At 35.7% G+C, this 27,583-nt stretch overlaps 1 protein-coding gene across 6 annotated transcripts in view; it reads right to left on the minus strand.

Annotated features, from left to right (window-relative positions):
* The window catches only part of TBC1D5 (TBC1 domain family member 5), a 318,166-nt gene that overhangs the window by 186,628 nt on the left and 103,955 nt on the right, over nt 1–27,583 (minus strand). Inside the window, exon 5 of one of the 6 annotated variants that reach the window (XM_053967571.1) lies at nt 25,419–25,495. The exons of the other annotated variants lie outside the window; for them this stretch is intronic. The gene's annotated coding sequence lies outside the window, so the exon portion shown is untranslated. The remainder of the gene's footprint in view (nt 1–25,418; nt 25,496–27,583) is intronic. 6 annotated transcript variants of the gene reach the window in all.

Genomic DNA, 27,583 nt, shown 5'->3' on the forward strand with positions numbered 1-27,583 from the left:
AGGAAGCATTTTAAGAAAGATAATCAACTAGCTGGTGAACATTTACAAAGACATCTTCCAAAAATTAAGGCCAAAAGGGAAATAATGGCAGAACTGAAACTTCAGGAAGTAGGTGATGCAGACTCATCACCACAGGCTCCTGAACAGCACTCACATCACTATCAAGCAACTCAACAAGAACTATATTAGAAGTTCATTTGAGGAGTGCTGGAAGCTAATACTGGCTGCAACAAATTAGAGGATGCCAATAAAAGGGTGAAAAGCAGACGATGTTATGATCATTGCATAAGAAAGAGAAACAGCCTTTCCAGTGCATTAACGGTGCAAGAGTACATTTGTCAAGACTGCATTTTAGTCACTGTACAGCAATTTATTAACTCACAACACAAAAAAACCTAAGCCAGCTAAATAGGTCTGATTTACCCAAGGACGCTAAGTCGCTACCTATGACTGCCAGATGAGTTTTAAATATCACTTTCTTTAACTGCTTTGTTTACAAGAATCATAACTTTCTAACAGCAAGAAAATTATATTTAGAAAGAAATATAAAAAGAGATACAGGAAGAGGTATGCATCTACACTTTCAGGACTAGCATATTAACGAATTTGAAATCACTCAATTATGCTTTTCCTTTGGTTCCTAGAAGGTATGGCATTGACCATGTAGGCTTTATGCCTTCAGTTTACTGTCAATAAATGAAGGGGATCTGGGATTTTTAAGACCTTTTTACAGTCTACGCCTTCTTAATTTTCCTAGTAAGTGATAAGGAAAAAAAATCAAAAACCCAGAAAACCCCTAAATAATAAACAAACCTAGATGGTCCACTATTAGGGAATTCCTTGAAACCAGTACACCCAGGCTGTTTTTAAAAGTATGCTGTCTCAGCTGTATTCCCTGAGAGGTTTATCCTTTTTGCCCTGGCACCTGTGTTACTGTGGTGATGAAATGATCACACCATCTCACTTCTGGTTAGCTAGAAGAGAGCATCTGAAGGTCCTGAGAACTAGGAGCCAGCAACTGAGGGAAGGTAGGACTTACACTTGAGCAGTGGTACACCTTTATGTCAAATTATTACAATCATAAAGTCATAACAAAACACGCCACTAAACCACAGAATTGCCTTGAACAACTCTACACGAGGCTCACAAAATGTGCTATGAATGTATGCATACCTCACGTGACTCCTATGTAATTTTAAAACTGTAACAATGAAAACTGCATGAATGGTATCTTGAAGAAAAATATTTACAAACTTGTTAGCCCCTTAAATAACATTTATCTGTAGTCTTATGGCTGCAAAAATATAAAGAAATATTTATAAATACCTGATATTTTAAACAAATAAAAATAATTTATTTAAAGAAAGAAAACAAACCCCCCACCAACTTTGCAGAAGTAATTTTTTCCTGCTGGAATTTTAGTTGCTGCTCTTGTTCCTTTTGCTATAGAGCTGTAAATATCTTTCTACTGATCAGTTGACTTTGTCTTCACTAAAATTACAAGCTTTTTCAAACTGTGCTGCTTAAGTTTAACTTTTTATTTTTATGTTCCTTCAGAGATTGCTACACAATCTGACCAAAGCAGAAACCCGAGTGTCTTTCAAACTGAGAACCAGGCACAAAATGACCTTACCAGCCATTGTAGTTTTAGCAGCCACCATTTAATTATGACACAGTGTGTTTCAGACTTACACTGTCTTACATCCATAACATGGTATCAACTTAGCCCTAGTAAGTTTGCTCTTCTATGTCCTTCTCTTCTATATCCACCTTCCTTTTTTTTTTTAAATACTCCCCAAATGCCATACCTTTACAATCTATATGCACCATAATTTACTTTACAGACTGTTAGAGCAGCTTTAAACAGCTGAATAGATTTACTTTTGATATCTGCACAGTGATTTAATCAGTTATTTGTGTTTGTTTATGGATACATATGGTTAGAGTTAAAAAGTATCACTACCTATTAGTCTTCATTCCTTAGTCCAAGCAATTTTCTTCGCAGTTTTATACTGAAGTTCTTTTCTGCTCTTCTAATAAAGAGCAAAGGGAACTATTAAACAATTACAATTACACTTGGGATCTTACTCAGACAGATTAATTCTTCACAAGTTTGTGGTTGATTTGTAATGGCCTATAACATATTGTTCATATTAAATAAGATACAATTTAAAACCATTCTCAGTGTGAAACAATAAAAATGTTATAAACCCCTGAAATTCAATTACTGGATTATAAGACTTGATTCTGGCTAACCCTAACATCTCAGTGAAAGCATCTATTTGTACTTTTTTTTAACCTCCAAAGTTGAAGGGCTAAAGAACTCAACCACTACTAGGAGTTCAACTATTCTGTAATATACATGAGAAAATAATTAAGACCATGTATGAAACATTCATCTAGTCATTGAAATTAGCAGAAACATGAATCCACTCATGAGCTCAAGGAAAAGGCAGGCATAGAGACTCTTTGGCTACTGACCATAAGTAACAGGAGGAGCCCTCATGTGCCACTAAGGACAGTGCCACAGGTTTGCTCCTCACTGAGCAACACACGTGGGGTGAATCCAGTCTGCCTGTCAGTGAAGGCAGCTTGTCAGCACATCTGTTCTCAACAGAGACCAAAAATCCCTCGAGAGACAGGTTCACGGACTCCAACACAGAACTCCGCCAGATATGAAAAGGGTTCTGTGGAGGTACCTGCTTATAGCACATCATCTCCTCTCCCACGGCCTCCTCTGTATTCCATAGGTGATAGAATACCAAGTTATTTTCATCAGGAAAAACTTAACTGATGTTTACTGACATCTGCCTAACAACCTCTTTCTACACAGCAGATATAAACTACTTGCTGCATTAGATAGTCTGATTTACCATACCCATTGTAACTCAGAGAACTCTCCTTTTTCTCACTGGGTATTTACTCTTAGTGAGTACTTAGTACTTACTTGGAAGTTGCTTGCTTCTTTTTTAGATGTGAGAAGGTTTATTCACCCAAGAGTTTACAAATATTTTGCCTTCCCTATTAGCTACTCTAACACATTATGTGATTTCTACCACCTTTAGCCATAAAGCAGTCTTATATAATCATGCCTTCATTAGTATCGCCATTCTGCCTGTATACAAACCTGTGAATTTGGAATGCTTAAACAAAATTACATTTAAAACATTCAAAAAAAAAAACCACTTCTTCTCCAGACTGTCCATGACAACAGCCTCAATTCAGCCACACTTCAGCTAATATGTAGAAGTCATCTCTAGCTAGATAGAAATACAAGACAAAGATGAAAGTCTAACTGAGATCTGTTTCTATCATTAGCTGTACTGCCAGTGAAGCACCCATTACTTTTGGACCAGAGCTGGGTGAAACATTGCAAAAACAGGTACACAGAACTGTACAAGGCAGAAGATTCATCTGTAATAAGATCATAATAAATGTTCATATAATAAAATTATTATAATTGATGTTCATTAAGAAGATGGAAAGTTCAAAATAGAAACAAAATTTGTTGCATTTGTTTGGCAGTGAGACTATTCACTATTACAAGTACAAGTGGTAAGACTAACCTTATCTCAAAAATGTTGATAAAACAGTATTTCATAAACAAAACATAGCACAGTTGAACATGAATATGTACCTTATTTCATGTCATAAGACATTCACTAATGTCTTCACTTGACACAGATACTGAATAAAAGTATTCAGTATTCAAATAAGCAGTTTAGTTCAATCTAAAAAATCTAAACCCACCTAAAATGTTTCCCTTAATCATCACTGTTTATGCAGACCTTGAAAAATTATTTACTCAAAGCACAAAACACACCAAAATATCAAAATTAATGCTTAAGAAGTGAAGTGTATTCATATTGTTTGGGCAAAATTAGAAAATATAATCACTTTCAGCAAGGGTATTTTGAACGTGTAACTGAGTAGGTGAAACAGAAATAGGCAAAGCTTGTACAACGCCCATTTTTCCTCACTTCCCTTCTCCCCATGGTAAAATGTAAGAAGAGGAACTGCAGGCCTGGGGAGGTACTCAGGATGAGGGCTGAAGAACTGCCCAAGTTGCAGCACTTGCTCCACTCTTGCTCTCTGACATCCTCTTCTAAACAATCAAGCAACAGAACAAAACATTTTATGCCTGAAGAAAGAAAAATCAGAACCCACTAAACTCTGAGGACAAAGCTGAACAATGCTGCTGAATTTTGGATATGCTAAAAATAAAAAATCAGTTTCCATCAGTACCAGCAAAGCTACCTGAATATCACATTTCTGAAAACTACTGAAGCATACCAAAGTATTTAAATAATACTTTGCACTCATTCTATTAGACTGCATCAACCACCTCTCCAAATTGTCTTTGGGCCTTTATTTCATGCCATATCCAAAGTTTACCATTTTAATTACTTAAATTGATGACAAGTAGAGGAAATACTTGTTTAGCTAAGTGATAAATTAGCTGCCCTGTGAAGTCAAATTGATTAAAACGACCTCACTTAAAGCAAGTGTCTGATGTGGTAATGGTCTTATGCATGTTTTGTTATGTTTGACAGCATCATGTTATGAGGGTTTACAACTCTGCCCCTCATTTGTGGTTTATGAAGTAATCAAGCATGTTAGAACACTAAAGTGGGGATTTTCCAGAATGGGAAAACATTTTAAAGTCAGTAAGAAATTAAATATTAGGAGAATAAACATGCATTGTGTTTATTTAAAGCAATGAAGCACAGATGTCTTCCAAATCATCGAGAAGCAGTCCCAGATCATGGTTTTTTTCTTATGCTGGCCAAATTAAGTTATTCATCCTGAACCAAGAATTAAAAAAAGAAAAAGTATGCTAACTAGAGGGCTGAGTAGAAGACAGTCCTGAATATGAACTTTGGAAAATGAGGACACGAGGACCATTTGATCTGTTTCAAGCTGGATATTTTGCCAGGACACTCCTTAATAGGTATTTTTGAAAAACCTGTTCTTATCTATAATTTTCACTGCTTTCTTCTTTGCTCTAGGAGTGATTTTTACTTAGGCCACAGAGACCATTTATCTCACAGCACTGTGATCTTCTCCTCTCCATCACTTGAGCTCTTTACTACCACCATCTCTATTTAAATATAGAAGATACTAGTCCCAGCGCCTCCAAGGGAAAAACCGCCAAAAAACTCCACCAACCCAAACAACCCTCCCACACACACAGAGCAACTCAAAACCAGCTAAGATTCCTACTCAGCCACTTCCACAGGTTGCCACCACCCACTGAAAAAACATGCCTAGGGAAAAACACTTACTAAGTCAGAAGAAAAGTGCACAATTGGACTAACTTTGGATAGGATAAAGCAAGTCTGTTTTCTTTTATAGAATGTATCAGATTATGTATCATTAAAATAGAATGATGCAAACATAAAAAATGGTCTGACATGGTAGAGCAGATTAACATTAACATCAGCTGGGTTCCAGAACAAAACAAACAAGATCATGCCACTGATGGACAGGTTAACAGCCAACGAGTCTGATGGTCATGAAATGCAATTAATTTTGTCCCATTTAATAACATTTCCTGCATTTTAACTTCTTCCTGTCTGATCTCTAATACAAAAACAGAGTTACATTGGACTTTAAATAAGTTAATTAAGTATTAAAATCAATCATGTGAAAGTCTTAATATTTAATATTGTTAGATTGTATATCAAAGTGGTTTTATTATTTATTTACTCCGAACCTTTCCAGAATACTTCATGTGGCAACAGGGAGTCTGTATCTCACAAGATAAATGCATTTACAATGCCAAATAAATTATATATAAAAGCATTTGTCTTAATACATGTCATTCAATATTAAATATCACCCATTGGTACCACCCTGAAACCCTAATCCATTTTTACCAACCGCACATTTGTATTATTCAAATGTTGTCTATTAAATAGTTGTCTCGAGAGCCATAGTAAAGGAATACGTACCTAAGAACAATTACCATAGGAGCTTTGAAGCACTGACTACAGTTTTAACTCTACAACTTTCATGTCTTACCAGTACTTAAACATGCAAAGTATAAATTTAGTAGTGAATCAAAATGTCAGGGATAAGAAACAACACAAATAGCCTGGGACTATGGCAAAGTATTCTCCTGGTAATTTACATGATAGTTAAAAAAAAAAAAAAGACAAAAATCTTTTCCTTAAATAAAAACTTAAAATTCTATTAATTTGAAAGATAGCTAGGCACTTGTTACAAGCAGGGAACAAACTCATGTATTTGCTGGTTTTCAGTTTTCTTGAAGTTATATGATTCTTCAAGAAACACTAGCTTGACTAAGGAAGAAAAACTTGAATACCGCCGAGAGGATCAAAATCCTTATGTCATGTTTGCCACTAAGTTTTATAGCCACAGCCCCCTCTCATCTAGGTCAACAATTTTTTTCAAGATGTAATGCTCTGAACAGTGTAACCTGACATTTATAGCTAAACAACTTCTCTCTTCTGCACTGAAAATGGTGACAATGAAAGTATAAAGGTCATCAACCATCTTAAAAACCATCTTAAATACCTGATACTATAGTTATGTGTTCAGTATGGTCTCACAAAAAAAAACCCAAACAAACAAAAAAGACGAAATAGCCAGCCAATGTAAGCCTCCATTTTGCAGTTTGAATTTCCAAAAAAACCAAAAGAAATCACAAATCCCACTGCCTTAACAAAGAACTACAGCTATTCTTAGTGCAAACCTATGTGACCAATCCACAGTGAGGCTGTTAAGAGAACACAACTTTGATCTAACATTGACTGCAAAAAAGAAATACCAGCAAACAAAAAAAAGATCCAAAGTCAACAGCTAAATGTAGCCTGTGCCCTTACCATTCCTCCACCCACAAAAACTACGTTTAGCACCAGATGTGAAAACGTGATGTTGATGCATTTTCACATGTCTTCTGTTCAACTGAAGTCTCCAATAAAGGCTCCTCGTAGTCAGAACAGCTGATAAAAATGAGATGTGTAAATCCCTTCCCATTGTCTGACATGGCTAATGCTTGAGCTGAAATACTGTATCTATCTTTAGTCAGCACAGGACAAGGACCAGTTGCTGCAGTCCAGAGAGAAGCAAGAAGACCAATATATAGAAAATATAACCTATGACATAAAACTGAAATAAACAATGTTTTGCCCTAATGAAGGTGAAAGAGAAGAAGGAAAAATGCCGTAAGAGTTCAAATCAACTCATCATTCAACTAAAAAGCTACACCCTATTCTTAGAGTGAGCTAGAGGTGGTAAAAACCCTATTCATATTAAAAAGATTCAAACAACTGGAAACTCATTAAATGAAAGAAATACTTTGTTTTATTTTAGAATATAATTTATCTACCTGATTACAAAACAGTTCAACATAATTTAAATTAAAGCTTTGTTCTTCCAAATATGGTTAAGTTTACTGCTGTTTATCGTATGCTTTTAAGTATTTAAGAGTTTTACTTTCAGAAACACACAGGCATCATGCTATGTTACACACTTTATGTTTTAGTAATACAAATGTAACTCAAAGGGCCAAAGAACGTCAAGGCTGAAAGAAATCATCAAAACAGTGAACTGGAAAAAATGGCAGCTTAGCCTGCAGCCTTACCTAAAATGATAGTAATTAACTTAGACACTAAAAGTGTATTCAATGAAGTAAGTTTCTAGGATATCACAGCTTTAAAGCAGTAAGCAATTAATCTTGGATTCAGCCTTTATTCTTTCACTATTTTTAGAAAACAGTTTCCTACAGGGGTTGACAGAATTTTTATAGAAACACCAGCATGGTTATGCACGCACAGAAGCATTTACATCAAATCCTTCTCTTCTAGTTTTCTCTTCTAGATATGCAGATGCTAAAGCAGCATGGTATCATGCTGAGGTACAAAAAAAGTTGGTGGAAACCTCATTTGCTAAAGAATATGAGAATTTCATAGGCATTTTCAAAGGAGCAGAGAGAGGCAGAATTTGTTTCGTACCATAAATGAAGTTTCTATATAACATGAAGACCCATAACCCATGTTCACCTATGTGATTCAATCCTGATGAGTGATTTGAAATCAGACTTACACAGGAAAACCTGAAATCTGATTCTACTGTAGTGCAATGACTGCAGACTGCAAGGGTTTTCCACTACTTTTGCCGATAGGAGTAGTAGCTTACCTATGTCTGAAAGTCATACTCAAAGGAAAAAAGGCTCAAAGTAGGGCTACTCCTGGTAAAAAAATGTGCTGAATCTTCCCTTGTTTGCTCCCTCTCACACCTAAAGGCTCAGTCTGTGTAAGGCACAGTATTTCTGTCATGTACTGCCTCTTCACATTGCTTCTTTTCAGCCTTGCCACACCAACAGTAACAAAAGCAAGATGCACAGCAGCCCCTCTAGAGGCTCAATATTTTTGTACAATGCTTACTCATACCTAGGATGTAGTGAGTTTCCAACAACAGTATCTAAATGAAAGGAAATAAAATAAAATACCTCAAGCAAAGGAAACCTCTTAGACTTGTAAACATCAATCTAAGTTTTATATGGATGAAACCTGCTAACTTAGCAGGTAATTGACTGCACGAAGATATTATATCAAGATACCACTTCTGCTATGAGTAATATTTCACTCAGGGTTTTTGTGGCAGGAACGTTATCACTGTATTCCACGCTACTAAGAAAGATGACAGCACAGGCTCTTCCTCTCACAGAAAGTTCACTCTGCTGCTCAGTACATCCTGCTGCACAGCTTTTGTTTCTGGTAGTCAGGAAGTCTTAGTACTGCCAAGATTCAAAATATTATAAATGGGACAAAATTATAGTGCAATAATGTTCCTTCTTTAATAATTTGATCTCTTAATACAGTGTTACCTGTTACAACTTATTTTCTTCTCTCTTCCTACTCTCATATTTTTCATTACAATTTTTGAGCAGCTGGATGAAATGTTCTCTACTTTCCTGTACATGCACATTAAACTCCCAAAGGAGTAAGTGGTCTTGCTGAAGTCTTCAGACACAGAGAAGCCAGGCTGATAAAACCCCTGTAGCATAATGATTTCTATAATGCACTGCTACATAGAGGCATTTATTCCTCCTAAAAAAATTTCTGGGCAGTCCCTGCTGCTTGCCAGAGCATGTAAAACAGAGGCACAGAAGTCCCCAGCATGGTACATCAAGCACACTGCCTGAACCACCTCAAAACCTGAAACAGATGACGCTCTTAAACAGCAAACAGGAAAGCAGTATTTTGCAAAGTTATATAGGAGCAGAAATCTGGCTATTAAAAAGGTATTTAATTCTGCAGAACTTTACCATCAATTTATAGTAACAATAAGAATTTGTAAAATAAATCAATTCAGAAATACAGAGAAAATACACTGTTAAAAGGGGGAAATATTAATAAGTGTGAGTTGCAATTAAAAGGGTTTCTTGGTTTGGCAGTAAATTTGTTGTCACCAACTACTTCTATTTTCTTTACCTTAAGTCCAGGGTTGATTTTGCTTAAGAAGTGGGTCAGCACATACTGCACAGCAAGAAACAAAAGCCTGGTTTTGCAGGACATTTGTGGACAACAGGTGAGTAGCAGAACAAGACCTTAGGTCTTGGTGGCTAAGAGATCCGTGGCCCTGAGATTTATATATGCTCCTCTGCTCTGGGGAATGAGAGCAGAACAGCAGGCAGATTCTCTAAAGCTTTTTGATTTTTATTAGATATACAATAGACTGATGGCTCCTAAATAAGTTAAGCTTTGTTGAGTGCTCTCTCTAATTCAGCAACTGCTATGACATGCCTGAATCTCCCAGTGTTCTCTGAATACCAAGTTTTGTTGCATGTAATCAACCAAAAGGACTGGAATTCCCTCAAAACGGTAAACAGATTTGAAGAATTGTGTTGGAATAACAGCTGTCATTATTCCACACAGAAAGCTGACAACAGCTTTGAGGCTAAGCTTTTAAGCCCATTTTATTAAAAAAAAATATAACTGATGTAAACAAGTTATGGTTAGAAACCTCCTTGATTAAATTTTTCTTGATTTTAGAAAGCCTTTTCAGATAGCTTTTTTGTCTGTGCTAGACAGACCAGTACGACTTTCTAAGAATATTTAAGGTAGATATCACCAATATCTGAATCATTAAAGCATTCTGAATCCCCGTTTTTAATTTCTTTTTCTGTCTCTCTGACCAAATTTATTAGTTTCTCTTTCGCCCAACACACAGAAGACCAATCTGCAAAAAGGCAGCTTTCAGATTTCTTTTTCCTGATATAGACTGTATGATCTCAACCTGGCCACAAGCAAAAGCTTAGAGAAAATGTTCTTTTTGCTGTGTTGCTGCATTCCTGCTTAATAGTTGAGATAGAGAAGTGTCCTAGTTGAGGCAGAGAAGTGACCTAACAGTGGCGAGGCTCTGGACCACTCAGCGCATTAAGAAGACTGGAATCAGAATTTTGAACTGCATCCAGAAGTAAATGGAAAGAAACCAAGCATATAGAATATAGGTGTGATCTGTTCTCACTTTTCTTTCTTACTTAATAGTAAGGCTGTGCATCTTGGGGCACCTAAAATTAGTAGTCGCTTTTGAAATTCTGGTCATGTATTATTCATCTCTTTCTCCTAAAAGGAAGACAGAAGATGGCAGTAGCAGGTGTTCTTAGCTTCCTGATGGAAAAGGAGGAAGAAGTTGACCAAGGGGATAGATCTTTCTTCAAAAGAGGGGTAACAGACAAAGACTGCCTAGCTGAGATGCCTACTCTGTCAAACACATATCACAATTCCACCTGCTGCCAAGAAGGCTTGAAGGCAGCAGATCCTCTGCCTACTCATCCAAACTCTTGTGTTTTGGAAGTTCCTGTTCTTTACTGGGGAAGAAAAAGGGAAATCCTGTTCTGTTTTAGCAGCCACACTTATGAGCAAACTACTGAATACAACAAATCCAAATAACTAATCTTAATTATTCATCAGTTTTGGTTTAGAGGTTTTGACAGCATCTGATCAGAAATAAAAGTGAAAACACAAAGACAACTGAAATAAAATTATTTAGAAAGGCAGGAAATCACTCCTTTACTATGCCACTTAAGTCAGCTTGCTTTCTCTCAAAGAACCCCACATAAGAAAGACTCCCTTCACCCATTCAAATAACTGAACGTAAGTATTTTTAACATTAACATTTATTTCTAACACATGCACCTAGTATATCTGTGTGAAGTTAGTCTGTTTGAATGATTATATCCTTGCCTCTTTTAAATGCAATATTGACTCTGTATTTAGTGTAGCTCTCTCAATGCACTGATGCCAGAAACGCTAATGAAGAAATAGGAGTCAACTTCCAAGGATATATAAACAGCCTGCCCTATAAAAGGTAGCATAAGTGACAAAAAAATATTTTAACTAAAACTGTTTGCATTCTCAAAGCCAGTAGGAATGACCATGAGGGATCTGCAGAAACTAACAAGATTTTCACTTTGTTGGATTGTTTCTTTCATGACTGAAGCATCATTTGACCACCGAGCTCCTCATTCACAGATAAAATGCTTTAGACCGTATCCACATGTTAAATCTACATGTTAAAACTTTTAAACCTATTATTTCCAACAAATGGCTACTTTCACAGATATGTGCCATGCTGTCAAACCTCATAGTATTAATGATCTTTAAGAGAGCATCTGAAGCATCTACACTGATTTTCCTTCCCACTGTTGCCTTGGTGCGACAGATGTGTGAATACTTCTTAAACTTTAATACCGTAATTATTTAATTTCAGATCAGTCTCCTGAATAAAAGGCACACACAGACTGCCATGACCATCCCAGGAGTTACTCCTGCATGTCACTCCTGTATAACTTAAAATCAATTTACTCATTTTTATTCTAGTTTATATTTAGATAGTCCATCATGAAAGAGCCCAGAACTTTTAGCCTAACCCAGGTCCTCTTTATGCCATATGTATATGCAATCTACTACATCAATCAAAACGACTCACAGTTCAGATGATGTGCACACAAATAAATGTACTTTACCTAGAGGTCAAAATGATTTCTGTAAGAGCACAGAATAATCTCTTGTTTTTAGCTACCTCCCACAACCATGAAGTATAAAAATTTAACAAGCTGCAAAATAACAAACTGAGCACCATACATCAAGTTTCTTTAGTGTCACGCTAGGAATGCTATAATTATAATCAAGAATACACTTCACTTTTAACTCTGTTTTTACTGTATCTTTCTACCTTGTGGCCTGTGGTGGCCTATGCCAGTTTTATAAAAAATATGGTTGGGGGGAGGAAAGGGTAAAAAAAACAAAAACCAACCCAATTTTAAAAAAATAAATTCTGCTACTCTGAGATCATATGTGCAGGAACTGATGTGTGGATCTTGGCTTTTTAAAATAATGCTTATATGTTTTGACCTTACTCCTGTCTCAGTTTTTGCAACCATATAATACTGTCTGGGGTGATCACCATGACAGTGGATAAATTATGATTTCACTACCATTAAGCATGAATTACTTCTTAACAAGGCTACGAGTCAGCGTAGCTCTTATTTGATGGAACTGAAAAACTTTCAAACCTGCAGTACAAAGGTAGGATTTAAAAAAAAGTGTTGTAGAAATGCTAAAAAGTAAGATAGGCTGAAATGTATACATATCAATTCATTGGTTACACGAAGAGAAAGCTGCCACACAAATGCACTGAAAAAGGCAGAAATATTTGTCTAAACATCATAGGAAAAACACATTGCTGAAATGTTGATGATCCACTTTTATGGTTATTTTTATCTGGACAGCAAACTTCTTTCTTTCATAGACTTTGAACAATATCACATCCAATCAGCATAGAAGATTTCTAAAAAAAGCCACATGATTTATTCTTTGTTCAATTTGACTAAGAAAATAAACCTATACAGCAGAAATAAAAAAGGAATGGACATGTTATGCACCTGACAATTCAATTAAATTACTGTTTCATATAAGCATGTGGAAAATAGTTTCTGAACTTGTCAGGAGAAAGTGCAGAGGCTGAATCCTGGCTACTCTAAAACTCTCATTCATTTGATCAATTTGGATAGTCAGCTTTGGTGCTCTGATGTGCACATGCAAGGGCCACTGCCGTAGGTTCATGACAAGCCCTTACCCTGAGACGTTTTAATCTTGCTTGCTCATCTGAGTCCACTACGTAACTATTTCAAGAACCTTTTTGTATTTCAGTAATAGGCATATTTCTGGTAGAGATTTGGGAATGTAATTCAAATATACTGTATGTTATTGTGACTCAGTAGGTATTCAATTAGCAAAGGAGATAGCTGCATTTGTCCACCTCACATTAATCTCTGGAAAATAATTAATATATACCAGTTGCTGTGTATTGACTTCATGAAATATGCAAATAAAAATATACAAAGGGCCTTCACTGATTTTATGACAATGAAATCCATAGCTGTGATATTCCAAACAACCCTAATTCTTATTTTCTTAAGTGTATTCATGTATAGTGAAACAGAAAAGTCTAGTCTTACTTTCTTTACAAGAAAACAGGATTTGAGTTGGAAGCCTAAATGTCAGCCCTGAACATTATAAAATTATACAGAATAAGAAGGAAACAGGGCTGATAGTGCATATAAATATGACAGTGTATTAGGCTGCATTTAATTACCAGTTCAAACAACAACCTGATCTAACCTTTGACAAGTAAAATAAATGTTCTGAATAATTTAACCAAAGCAAACATTTGCTGTTAAATGCTGGCTAATTATAGTAAGAGTTGTACTGAGAGGGGGAAAAAACCCAAAAGAGATGGTAATTTATACACTTCTCCTGCAATTGCTACTGCAAAAGCTATTCCTTGAAACCCTTGAATTTTTTTTCCATGCGGGATAGCTATTAAGTATCTACTTCTGGAAAAAGAAAAATCTGCCTGTATTTAAAGGAAGAAGCACCATAGGAAAATAAGAAATACTCCAAATATAGAAAGTAAAGCAACATTAGTTTCAAGAACATCCATCTTTTCTGTGGATGGCTTTGTGACATGAATGGTCTGTGTTTGAAATGTCCTGTACCACAATAAAAGATAAGAAAGGGTAGAATAATGATTAAGTCTTTTTCAAAGTGTCAGGGAAAAATCACACAAGAGCCTCATTATAGGATATGGGAGCACAGTTCAGTCATGTCCACTGCACTTTTGAGAAGAGTAATAAAGAAATCAAAATTCTTTCTTTACATAAAAATGAGATCAGCAGTTAAATGACAGAAATAAAACACGGAGATTCTTTAAAAACAACCCCACTCAAAAAATGTAATGATGAAATAATTCCACCACTGTGACTTTTTCAGATTTATTATTATAGCCAGATATATTATCCATGTGAAACACTGAGCTCATTTCAAAAAGAACCTAAATATCTCAGAAAAACAAGCATTTAAAGTCAGCATGCTTTAAATATCAGAGCATCAAAACCCATGAAATTGAAACCAATAGAAAAAAAGGTGTATGCCTTCAGCATACATGCTTTCCAGTTGTAGGCTATTTATAAAGAAATTAATGGGTTTTGCTATCTTTGGGCCCAGAGTTTAACTTATTTATGTGATCAAAAGTTATCAGGAGCATCAGCTGTCTATCTCCATGCACAATAACTATGATTCAGAAGAATCAGAAGACCATGAAAATTTCACAGACAAGCAATGTATAGTAAACAAAATAAGCCTATAAAATCCCCAATCTTGAATATATATTAATATTTGAAGGCTTTATATAATCTGCAAAGTAAAAAGTGAAAACCATTAAAAATATTAAAACTGACTCTAAGTATGCTCCCCTCTTTTCCCAAAAGTAATTTGTGTGCAGATAAGTTCTGGCCACCAGTTTCTAAGAGAAACATATTATTTTTAAGTTACCTTTTATATTTTCATAAATATTTAAACCCTCCCTGAAATTTTAAATATGTTTATAGAGACACGGATGCTAACATTCTTAGCCTGTTACAATGAAAAAATATGAATTCAACTGTTTCTTGCACACTATAAGAGAAAAAAAATTAAAAGAAAGAAATAATGAATTCACCAAAAAAATTTACCAAAAATTGTTCACTTGATAATGAGTAAGGTGTAGTCATGAAATTGAACTGGATTTTCTATCTTCCATTGTAAAATGAATATTAGATAATCGAGTTCGAAGGTCATTACTATTCTTGTTCCATAGTTCAGGACAAAGTCCTTAAGCAAAACAAAGTAGTAAAGAGCTTGACAAGATCCATGCCTGACACTGGAGAAATCCAAGTACAGAGATAATTTTACACTGTGTCCACTGCTTCATGTCAAATGGACAGCGATATGCACTGTTTTTCCTTATGCTGAGGCATCCATAAAAACACCTCAGCTGCATTTGGACAGGACAAAAGGAAATCTGAGGCAGTCATTGGTAAATGCAATGAATCAACTCTTCCCTTTTATTGCACTGCACATAAAACTTTGGCATTTAAGCACAAAACTGGAACAGGCCTTCTCTAGAGTTGTTATATTTGGATTCTGCACTTGAAATGTTACCAGGACAGTAAGGCAAATTTCACTAATAGGAGATATCTTTACCTTTCTTTGAATAAAGGTGAAGGTAATAAATAAATAAAGGTAGCAAGAAATAAAAGTAGCCACTCAATACTAAAATTTTATCTTCTCAAAAATACTCATATTTTAGATAAAAAATGAAATCAACAAAACCATCCAGGTCATAGGTTGTGAGGGTTGATGGGATGATACAATTACAGTAATTTATATTTAAATAATTAAATCTGATAAAAACACTGTACTAAAATGCTGATAGTTTATAAAAACCCAACAAAACTCTTTCTGATAGAGCTGCAAGGAATATACACTGTTACTGAATATAATTTTAGGTTTGGTCTGACACAGCAGGTGGTGGACCTGGAAGAGCAATTATAACAAAATAATTTCGTTACATATGTATAGGTACTTCAGTGTAAACCCAGCATGGGTTTACTTTATGGTAAAAAAAATTACAGATGGTATAATACTTTACCCAGTATGGCACACCTTGGAGGACAATTCATCCAAGTCAAAAAAAAAAAAAAAAAATCTCCAACTAGACCACTAAAGGAAAAGAGGAATTTCTTGATACTGAAACTAGTCAAGCCTCTCCCCTGACTTCATGCACCGAATTTTAACTCTGAAAACTACAAGAAGTAAAGACTGAGTTAATCCTTCAGATCCATGCTTTTGGGCAATAGGTTACAGAGAAATCAGAAATAGCAATAAAATAAAAAGTGGAATGGATTTCTGACCAACAGAAGTCATAGCAGAGCTATTACTGTGGAGTTCTTTTTGAACTACTCCAACATTTCACCCTGGTAGTCTGGTATTATAAGTAACAATTACTTTAGTCTGTACTGGAAGTTTCCTGCATATTTTAGTTTGCATGTACTTGTAAGGTCTTCCTGAAGAGAATTCACTTTTGTGTAGAATGGCTTTATGATGTGGATTAGCTTCCACAAGGGATCTAAATTGACAATAATGAATTCATTTTATATAGTAAGCTAGACTTAAATGAGAAGTGAAAGGCCAGTGCCAACAGAGTTCAGTGATCAGCCACTGTTGTTCTCTCCATAATTCACTGGTTGCCTTTAATAATTACAGCATTGCCTTGATAATCTGTAGCTGAAGCATATTGGAGGAAAGGAAGAGAGAATGCTTCTGGTGTTAATAGGAGAATTGATTTTTAAATCTAAATGCAGATCCACAAAAACTGCAAACGGAGTATTTATAACGAACATCTAAGAACACTGACACTGGTTTAAACTAAAATTAATTTATATCACTCAAATCCGGAAAAACATAATTTCAAGCCTTGATCTTATTAGGATACTTAATGTAATCTTATTAGGATGTGAGCTTCTATATATCAAAGTGTTTTATACATTGCAAATATATTTTAAAGAGCTCCATTAAACAATACTGAACAATTCACTACTGATCTCCAAACCTAGTTTCACAGGGGCAGATTATTGGATCTGCAGCTAATACAGCAGTAGAGGAGGCAATGCCTTCACACAGACAATATTGCCGCTATACAGAGCCGGCTGTCACATGAGTGCTAAGTAAGTTTCCAGGACTTTCTCATCTCTTAACTGCCTGAGATTTAGCACTGAGCAGCACGCTTTCCAAAAGGACAGAGTACCTACAGCTTCAGCGGAAGCAAATGAGGATCATAGATGCTTAAAATTTCAGAAAATCAGGCCTGGTGCCATATACAAGGAAAATGCTGCCAGAAATGTCACTCACAGAATACATGCCTGCCACTCCATGGGGATTCATATATGCTTAATGATGGCTAGCAAGTACAGAGAGCAGACCTAGCTAAAGAAAAACAACAGAAAACTAGGCAGCAGGCAAGCGATGAGCACTCTGTCTGCACTTGTATCCCCACTGGCAAAGTAAAAGTAAAATGGTTAAGAAACCGGTAAGACTGATGCCAAAATCTAAAATGTTTCTAAGGACTGCAGCAGACCTCAAAAGATAGTTTTTAATTTCATTTGAAACAGTTTCAATACTTCAACATTAATGTATGCACATATATATTAATGAAGCAGACATGTTAATCCCCCCGATGTCGATGTCTGTGAAGCATCTTAGCTCTTACTTCCTTCACCACCAGCCATGTGTAAGTAACATACTGTGGCAACATATGAATAGTTCATAGCTCCAGCAACAAATGAATGAATGAACGGTGACCTAAACACAAGCAGCCATTAAGGTTTCTGTTTCTTTACCCATCAGCTATTGCATATACTCCCGGCAAACAAGTGTGTTTTCCTGACATGCACACTTGTCTGTTAATAAGTTAAAGAACTATTTCAGTCAAGAATCTTTATGTTTTTCCCCTACACGCTTCGTTTCTTGCTACATGCATTGGAGTTTTACTCTATTAGAGATGCTCATGACAAGCCAAGAAATGGAGGTGATGCTGCCAGGGACTAAGGTAAAGGATGCTACAGTGCTCTGCAGAAGCAGAAAGGGGCTGCCATTGCTTCCCTGCACTTGGAAAGCTTACGGACAAGCATTGTGAAAAGCACCGCAAGAGCTTCCAGTTAGTCCTCCTGTTTGATTTTAGTGTGCACTTATACACCCCTTTCAAGGCTTTAATGTACTAAACAAACTATGAGGTAAGATAAAAGAAAAAAATGCTAACATTTTAAATGGCATAAAGTATGAAATAATTCCAAGGTGGTAGGGGTTCTTTCCTTTTTTTTTTTTTCCTGAGGGAGGTGTGTTGTTATTTAGTTTGATTAGGCTTCTTTGTTTTTGTTGTTTTTTTTTTTTTCTTGTTTGACTTGGATTTTTTTATGCTTAATACAAAAAGAGAAGACCAAAAATCTCACACAAAGAGCCATACCTGTCTTTTTCAAAGGTTCAGCTCAAAATAACTCAAGTAATAACCTAGTGCACATTATCAATACAGTGGGTTCAGAGATAAATTACACTGTATTTAACACCAGTAAAACTAAATTCCAGCTGCAGAATCTTCAGCAGGAAACATCTGTAAGAACAAACACTGGCCTTTAAGGGACCAGCAGATAAAATTTTAAGTGAAAGTAATTCACTCACAAAAGTATTTTTCCAATTTTAAATTTGACTGACACAAACTTACCCGTCAATGAAAACTCCACAGAAATCCATTTTTCAAATATTTTATCTCAGTTAAAAAACAGAATCCATTTTTCTTGTTATCTACAATATATGGTTCAAAATTCTCAGCCCCTGCCAGTCTTGCAAAAAATAATCTCTGCAAAAATAAGCTCGATGAATTCAGAAAACCTAGGCCAAAGAAACAGATCCTGCGAGCTGTTAGTCCATTAAATGAGCACTACTCTAATGGATTTGTCTTTGTAGAAAGTAGAGAAAAACAGAAGGAACACTATCTGCTTGTGATAAACAGACTATTTTTTCTTTTCTATACTAAACTTTTTATAGACAGAGGAGTTTTATTTTGTTTCTTTTTAATCAAAAAATTAGTTTGGATAGTTGATCAAAGGAACTAAAATTGTCCTAGGGTGCAAAGTGGATGACCGGCTCCTTTATTCTTGAAGGTTGCATCAGGCTGCCTTCTAATTTTTAAAGCAAAAATTTGTAGGGAAACTGTATTCAATAATTAATGTTTAAAACGTTAATAAACTCTTTACATTCCATGAACAGTGTGTGTTTATGTGGGTGCTACAGAAATTACCAGTCCTTATCATTCAATACTGAGATTAGTTCTGCTGCTTCCACCATCAACCCTGGACCATATATAAACGATGTAATTTTTTTTTAAAAGGAACTTCAGTTTACATGATACCAGTTTTCTCCAGTTTTCTCACTATGTTCTTAAACTTAGAAAGTATGACTTTTCAAACTTCTTCCTCCCATTTTTTAAGTAGTCAGAAATATGCATACATGTGGGTATCAGGTGTGTTAATGCAACATATATATTACTATATAGGTAAAATACTACCTTTGCTGGATAAATGATACTACTCATTTTACTACAAGATAATTTCAATGTAAATGACCACAAGAAAAGAAGAGGTTGCAAGATATTATCTGTCAGAACATAATGACTTTCACAAATGAAGAAAATTATTATCAGAAACCACTTGTTATGAACAATAATTTCATTTTCCTGAACTCAAACCCTACAGCATTGAGCTGATTGAAAAGTAAAATGGCTGCAAAAAAAGCAATATGGGTGAAAACAGAATTTGTTCTCACTGTCAGAGCAAATGTATACAAAATGGTAAAATGAAAACTTTATTTTAAAATATAGGTGACACAGATCTGTCTGAGATGAAAGGTATGACTGGGCAAAGAAAGGTTAGCTGATCAGATTGACACAACCAGGATGATTTGGTAACTGCAGATTCTGCAGGTCCCTACTGCTGCTTTACCCAAATGGAGGGATTATATTTATGTAGGAAGAAATTTGGAGCAGTCCTGGAAAGAGAGTGAGTTAGTCTGAAGTCTTAATGGGAGGTGGACTTCTCCACTGTGTCTAAAGTCATAATGGGAGGTGGACTTCTCCACTGTGTCTAATACAAGTGTTGCTCTGCAGCATCATTTTCTAGATGCTTGGAACCAAACACCCAGTTTTACTGCAGATTTACAAGGCATTAAATCAGCCTTAGACTCCCTCCCTCTCCTCTCTTTTCCTTGTCCTTCCCAAATACTAATTTCGCCTTTATTCTTGAAAATTATTTACATTACAAATTAAAAATAATGTGACCGAGATTATAGGAAAGCCACCAATTCAAATTTTAACTTTTATGAATAATGATCTATTTTGGATTCTTCTCATTTTAGGACTTCCTTGTGTGTATTCATATATTTCTTTTCAACCAGAGGTAAGAGGTTGCATGGACACTGACAGACTACTGAAGGAGAAGAGGCTCTTTCATGATAAGCCAACATAGCCCTGAGCCAATTTTGGGCATTATTTGGCAAGCATTAATGTATTAGGAAAGCAATTTTTCAAGGTTCAAATGCACAAAGTGCAGTGTGTATTATACAGCTATTAAAAAGTAGCATTAACATGAGATTGAATACATCCTGTCCACGTAATTATCTACTCAATTCAATATGCCCACAGAACATTTACACACCACTGAAAATATATAAATATATAAACTTCAGTAAGAAAAATCTCTACTGTACCACTGTCTTTGGTAGGTTACACTCCCCATTCTTTCTTGGAACCACATCCAGTAATATTATTCAAAAACATAACTAACCAAGCTTGGGACTCCTACATTCATGTCTACAAAAATTACGAAAAAGCAATCAGAAATTTCATGGACAGTATACATACTTATTAATATGATCTGTTTTATTAGGTCCCAGTGAAAACATCTTATTAGTTCAACAATTAAATGATTCAGAAACCATTCACACTATTTTTGCCTTTTAGCAGTTCCAATCAGTAGCAGATCTAGGTGTAATCAACAGCAGCAGGGGGCTTTAGGAAGCAAAACAAAACAAAAACAGTAGGGATCTTTACTAGTTTACAGTAATTTGTACAAGGAGATGTTAAATGTTACTGCAAGTTAGCCCAAGATATGGGAAAGCTACAGGAAAATTCCCTATTATGTACAACTACTATTTCAATACAGCAATAGCAATATAATAAGCTTTTTTAAAAAATTGAGTATTTAAAGTTTACTGAATTTCCTTTCAGATCTAGAACTTCTTTATCTCTTTTTTGCCCCCTCCATTTTACATTTTCTGTAACAAGATCAATATTTGGGTTACCATGTATTCAGAATCCATAGATGTCACCCCTTAAATTTGTGAGTGGGCTGCACGAGTGATATAAAGTCCCTTTTCTGTAGGAGTTGAGCACATGGTCTAAACAGCACTTTTAGCCCCTGCTATGCATGGTAGCGAAACTATATTTCCCATATGTTAGTGCTGACAGGCTGACTGATATAAATTCAACTCAAAGAAACTTACATACAAGTTATTTTTATGCTTTTTAATCCTTTTCCACTATTAACAGTGTCCCAGATATAAGAGAAGAATACATTAAAGAGAAATTGATAAGTGGTGCAATAATTTATGCACCCTTTGAGTGCTAGGACATCTGCATAAAATGAGGCCATCGCCTTTTTGATGTCAAGGATCTTGGGATAGTTCCAAATTTTAAGTATTTAAATCCTAAGCTCTTAAATTCCCATTGATTTTTATCACAAGCGTGAAGAGATAAGCATGCATCTATCTTTTTGAATCTGCCCTTGTTAACATTTCTGAAAAAAATGTATCTAGCCACAGCCATGCAGCACTCACACAGCACTCCTAAAGGACAAACAGTGAACGTCTTACAGCGAAAGCCCACATTGCCACATCTGTAACATTCCTCCTAACTCAAAGCAACTTTGCATAAAAAGAGCAATTGCACTTTTGGACTGAGGCACAGGCAGAGACACAGTGATGACACACTCACCACCCCATCTCCTCTGCAGAACCAGAGAAGTTCTATATTCCCTTTTTTGCCCCCTCCATTTTACATTTTCTGTAAGAAGATCAATGTTTGTGTTAACATATATTCAGAATCCTCTCTATCAGGCACTCTATGGGATGCTTTCTTCGTGGCCAGGTAAAGACACATGAAATTCAAAGCTCTTTGCAGATGACTGTCTCAATGACCACAAAAAGAGCATCAGAAAGCCTTATACTTGCTTGAGCCTCTTGAAGAGGAGAAGGTCAAAATTATTAACATAATCAGATTAAATACTTACCATATGGATAACTATATTCTTTTCAACATTGTAATACACTTTGCAGCCAAGCCTACAGCTCTAGCACACAGCTTTACCAGAAACTTGAGAGCAGACCATGCTGGGGTCAAGCCATGACAGAAAAAGCACCAAATGGAATCCCTGCCATACTTTTGCAGAGTACACAAATTCTCTCCCAGAAGCTGCCAGCAGTGGATAAAACATCTCCCACCTGCCCTCAAAAGAGGATATTTTCCAAAGAAACAGTATAATTTAGTGAAAAGGCACCTGTTGATCCAGATAAGAGGAAGTTATAGAAGTGCAGTAAATTCTGGGATCAAAATAAAACTTCCTTCCACAGGTGAGAAGAGTAGTGGCTGTAGATGTGAAGAGAGGGACATTTCACCAAATGCTAGAGAAGAACAGGGAACTGTCAAGGATTGGTGGCACAGCTTGCTACTGTTGCTGCTCATTGGTGATAAATTCAGGTGAGTCAGGACACAATGTGAAGTAAATAGCCTCACTGACTCAATTCTTCACCTTGCTATCTCCCAGACTAGCTGGTTCAAAGCTCCTCAGAGAAGCTTTTAAGGGAAAGACTTCAGACACATATATTAAGGATAGAGAGCTTGACCATTATCAATAAAATAATTTCATGTAAAAACAGTTTAAATGTAGTTAAAGCTAAAGAAAAGATTCAAAGCTAGGACACGGATGCTCCATCATAACCAGCTAACCATTTCCAAAATGAATAATCTGCCAAACACATTAAAAAAAAATCATATTTCTTTTTAATTAATTGCTTTCCAACACAAAAAGCTACTACCTTTCCATAAATTCTACAGTTCATGAAATAAACAAATGTTAGAACTTTGCAGTCAAAATTGCCATCAAATTCTTAGTATCTGCTTCACTAGCTCATCTGAGTGTTTCGGACGTCCAAACCTGACCATATTTTGCTGTAACACAGATACAGATACACTGTTACAAAACTAAGATCTTTAAAACACTTCCAAAACCATGAGCATCAGTGATGAGAATTTTTCACCATCTCTGTAACCTTCTGTTTACTGACTTTGCATGTTAAGTACTACTTCTCACAGTGCACAGTGGGCTACAGCCTCTTCTAAACACTATTGGGATAGTTTGATGTACACCTGAATCACTAATACCTTTCCCCCAGTATTTCTCCAGATTCTCAAGTCAAAGTTCATTCCCATGATTGAATTTAGGCTGATGGTTCCTAACACTGTACTTTCAGTTTGAAAATTGCTGAAGGCAACAGCTGTTATTCACCACGAAGTCTGCAGTGTCACCTGTGGAAAAGCAATCAGCTGAGTAACAGAAGTGTTACACAGTTTTGTCACCAGGGATGAGTTTTGTGGTAGCACCAGCTACCAGCATTCCCCTGGAGAACTTCTGTGGTGCAATGAAGCAGGCACTGGGGTTCAGGAAGGGGATCCAGAAAATGTTTTTCCCTGGCTGTAAGCATATTCCAGATGGATACTTCTACAAATTTAATGAAGAAGAAAGTAATGATTTGAGTGTGTTCTTATATACACACATATGCAGCACACACTGCATCATATCAAAATTACTCTCTCCATCCTTCTAATAACAGACTACAGTGCTACTGGAGCTCTGCAGCACTAGAAATCATTCCATATAATGTACAGCACAACACCATGATTTGCTTCAGGGGTCACATACACAGCACTGAATCTTGATTAATACCACAATCCACAGTTGTTTATAACACATTCGGTTTACAAATCATAGAAACAAGTGAATACAAAACACTGCTCTGATTTTTACCATACAAATTCTTGTTTATGATGTCTGTAACAAGATTAAATAAACATTAAATTATGATTTGGTTTCTGTGATTCTGGATAGATGGGGGGGGGGTTAAAACACTTTTTCCCTTTCTCTCTTTCCAAAGTTTTGAAGGTGAAACAGAAAAATGAAACTGAAATAACTTATAATGCACTTCAGCACATTTAACTGCATTCCCTGCTAATAAGGATTAAATTTACAGAATACGCAGGAAAAGCCATGCCTACGCACACGCACGTATGCGCACTTACACACATGCACACACACGAGCCATACCTACAAAAGACTTCCTCCCATGGCTACACCATTGCTTTGCAAACAACAAGCTAATTTGGGTTCCTATCATGCATCTGATCGGTCATACAGCAATACAAAACAGAAATAAGTAAAGACGACCATCTGCTTGTTAGCTGAAACTATAAAAGTACATCTTTTTAATAAACAATAAAATTAGTTTGACAGGGCAGAGACCACCTGAATAGAAAATCAAATATTTCATGTTATTTAAGGTGTATGTCTGCTGGCTATTAAAATACTCCTCTTTAATTTATTACAGCAACACACACAATACTCATGTCATCCTCATTTTCTAAATCAATAATCAGCACAGCATGCTTCATTAACAGTGACCAATCACGAATGAGCTGGGGATCTCATTTTACAACATGAGCATTCCTAAGACATAAACCATCTGCTACTTGTAGTAACAGAAAAATCAAATTAATCCATTCTTATCATGCATTCAGATTTTAAAGCAATTAAAGATGCTCTTAGTGTAATCGCAGCCACAGAAGTAGTTCTGTAATGAGGAAAGCAAACTCTTCACTGAACTTTCTGTCATTCTCAATACATTTGAAAACTTTACAAGCTTTCTGCACTCCAGTGGGCCATTGTTCTCTGAACACAGATGTTGAAAACAACAAGCAATTTTTATTAAACATTTAATCTTTGCACATTTGAAGGAGTTTAAATACTGAACAGTGATCAAAAAAGGGCATAAAACAAAAAAAAAATTTACAAGTAAAACAATGCATAGGGTCTAACCTAAATCAGTAAATTTGGAGGAAAGATTCTATTTATAGCCTTAACTCATGCCAGTATGGCTATCTTTTGCAGCACATATGGTCTGTAAGATCACACAATAATTTTATACACTTGGAATATCAGCGTACAGTTGTGTAAGATGCCTTAGCTTCAGATTTGCTAGATATACAGTGGAGGGAGGGAACTGGTAAACTGTTACCCCACATGTTTAGCTTTTCCAAAGAGTATCAGGATTACAATAAGCTAAAAATCCTTTTCTCACCAGGAAAGACAAACAAAACAGTGTGTGGCACAACCTTCCTTCACTGACCTGTCATGTGTCTTGATCTGACATGGAAGAATACAGCAAGGATGGAGAAGCAGTGTTCCCTTAAGACATTGACTCCTCTACAAAACAGACCCATAAAAATGCTAGTCAGAATAAGCTCTTTTATGATGCTATATATTATTCAGAGAAACCAGAATACCAAACAAATATTAAGTATTGGTAAATATAGATTACTGTTGACTTCAACTTGTATCCAATCTATAACTTTATCACAACAATTTTTACAAATTCTTGAAAGAACCTAAAGAATTTAATCCTGTTAAACATGGACCATAAATGCGAATAGAGAAAAACACGTGCGAAGTGTCTTAAAATAAAATGTGTAGTCATCAAAACAAGGATTACTAAATTAAAACAACAATGTTTTTCTTCTAGGGAGGACCACCATCTATGAGTTCTTCATGTTGCAGTTTCATGTCAACTAAGCTGACATAAGCCATCACTACTGTCAGAAACAAATACCCTCTTTCTCCCCTCTTATCATCACAGTTCTTCTGAGTTAAAATTAACTCGGGGCTCAGGGAATTTTTTTCTTCTACTATGAATAATGTAAATCAGTAATTTTTCAAAGTTTCTATTCTCATAAACAGACCTTGCAACTGGAGCCATAATATGAACAGTAGGTTCTTTCATTTGAGAATTGGATATTGTACTGTCCCATTCTTTTTGCTGAAATAAAGTACATTCTCTACTAGGGTTCAATATCAATACGTTATAAAAAAATATAAAGAAAACATGGGGAGAAAAAAGCTCTTCTCATACTTTTGTGTCAAGAGGAAGACACTTAGAGCCAATCGTCTCTTATTTATTACACCTTTTTAAACTGAAGCCCTATTAATAAATGATTGTTAATCACTGACACACACTCATACCTTGCAACTTACCCTCTCTTTCTGTGCATCTCTGCTGAATTGAAAACTAAATTATACTCATTACTTTATGAGCAAAGGATCACCATAAACCCAACTCAAAAATAAACTCAATGAGAAAAAAAAAATCACAAGGAAAAACTTTCATGGATCCAAGAATTGTGTCGGCAGTTTCAGAATAGCTCTTAACTAATCCTACTATTTATTTATATAGATGCAGACCTTAGCTATAGCAGCAACAGCTAAATCTGAAAAAGGGGACTGGAGATGAAAAGGAGTCTCTTTGTTAAGTACTTGTCTCCTTATATGATACTTATTCTTTCAACACACGGGCCATTTTTGTAGACAATTTGACAGCATGTATTAAAGGTTTATCATATGCTTTCCATTTTCCTTTAAAGAACTATGATAAAGCACTCATATTCAGTGAAGACAAGATCTTCTTCTAAAAGAATTTTAACCTGACTGTTCTGTACCATAACAACTATCTTTTGGTAGAATATTTTTTCTTCATACTGGTATTTTACTGCACACCCTGTATGGTTTGTCTAGTCAGTATCAAGCAATGGTGTGGATAGCACCTTTATGAATGACCATCAAAGCAGTGCATTTTTTGAAATTAAATATAGTAGCATTAACACCCCCAACACAATCAGTTTAGGTTGAGCCATTTCTCCCACACAGTGCTATAAACCAGCTAGGTCTGTTGCATTACACACACTGATAAAGGTTGAATATTTGATGAATGGCATTTTATTACTCATCTTCTATGAATCTTGCTTTCTTTCTTGCAGTCCTTTTTGTAAGAATCTCACTTCTCTTACTTGAAATCTCCATATGCATAAACAATAACCTTCACTCTGATGCTACTACATGATTATCTGGCGTTCACATTTCCATTCCTGGGGTTATTAAAACTGCCTAACTTAGGCTTCTTTGAGATTTCTAAGTCAAATTAGGCTTTACAGACTCAAACTAGAGGCTGAAGTTGCTTAGATAATGATGGAGAGAAACAGGTGACTCTGTAGAGGAGATTCAGTGCTTCTCAGTCTGATATCTCAGGCAGACTTGGCCAAGAGCTGAGAAATTACAGAATGTTACTGCTGGCTGCATTCACTATCAGAGCATCCATACCAACAGATTTTACTGAATTGTGTATTTTTCACCTTATTCTTCAAAATCTACTTACAAAGTTAAGCATGGAAGGAGAATTATTCTGGAAACTACAAATGGCACTGATATTCCAAAGAAAGGTAATTTATTGCAGTGCCTAGCAGG

The sequence above is a fragment of the Vidua chalybeata genome, chromosome 1 (genome assembly GCF_026979565.1).
Source record: "Vidua chalybeata isolate OUT-0048 chromosome 1, bVidCha1 merged haplotype, whole genome shotgun sequence".
Taxonomy (NCBI): domain Eukaryota; kingdom Metazoa; phylum Chordata; class Aves; order Passeriformes; family Viduidae; genus Vidua; species Vidua chalybeata.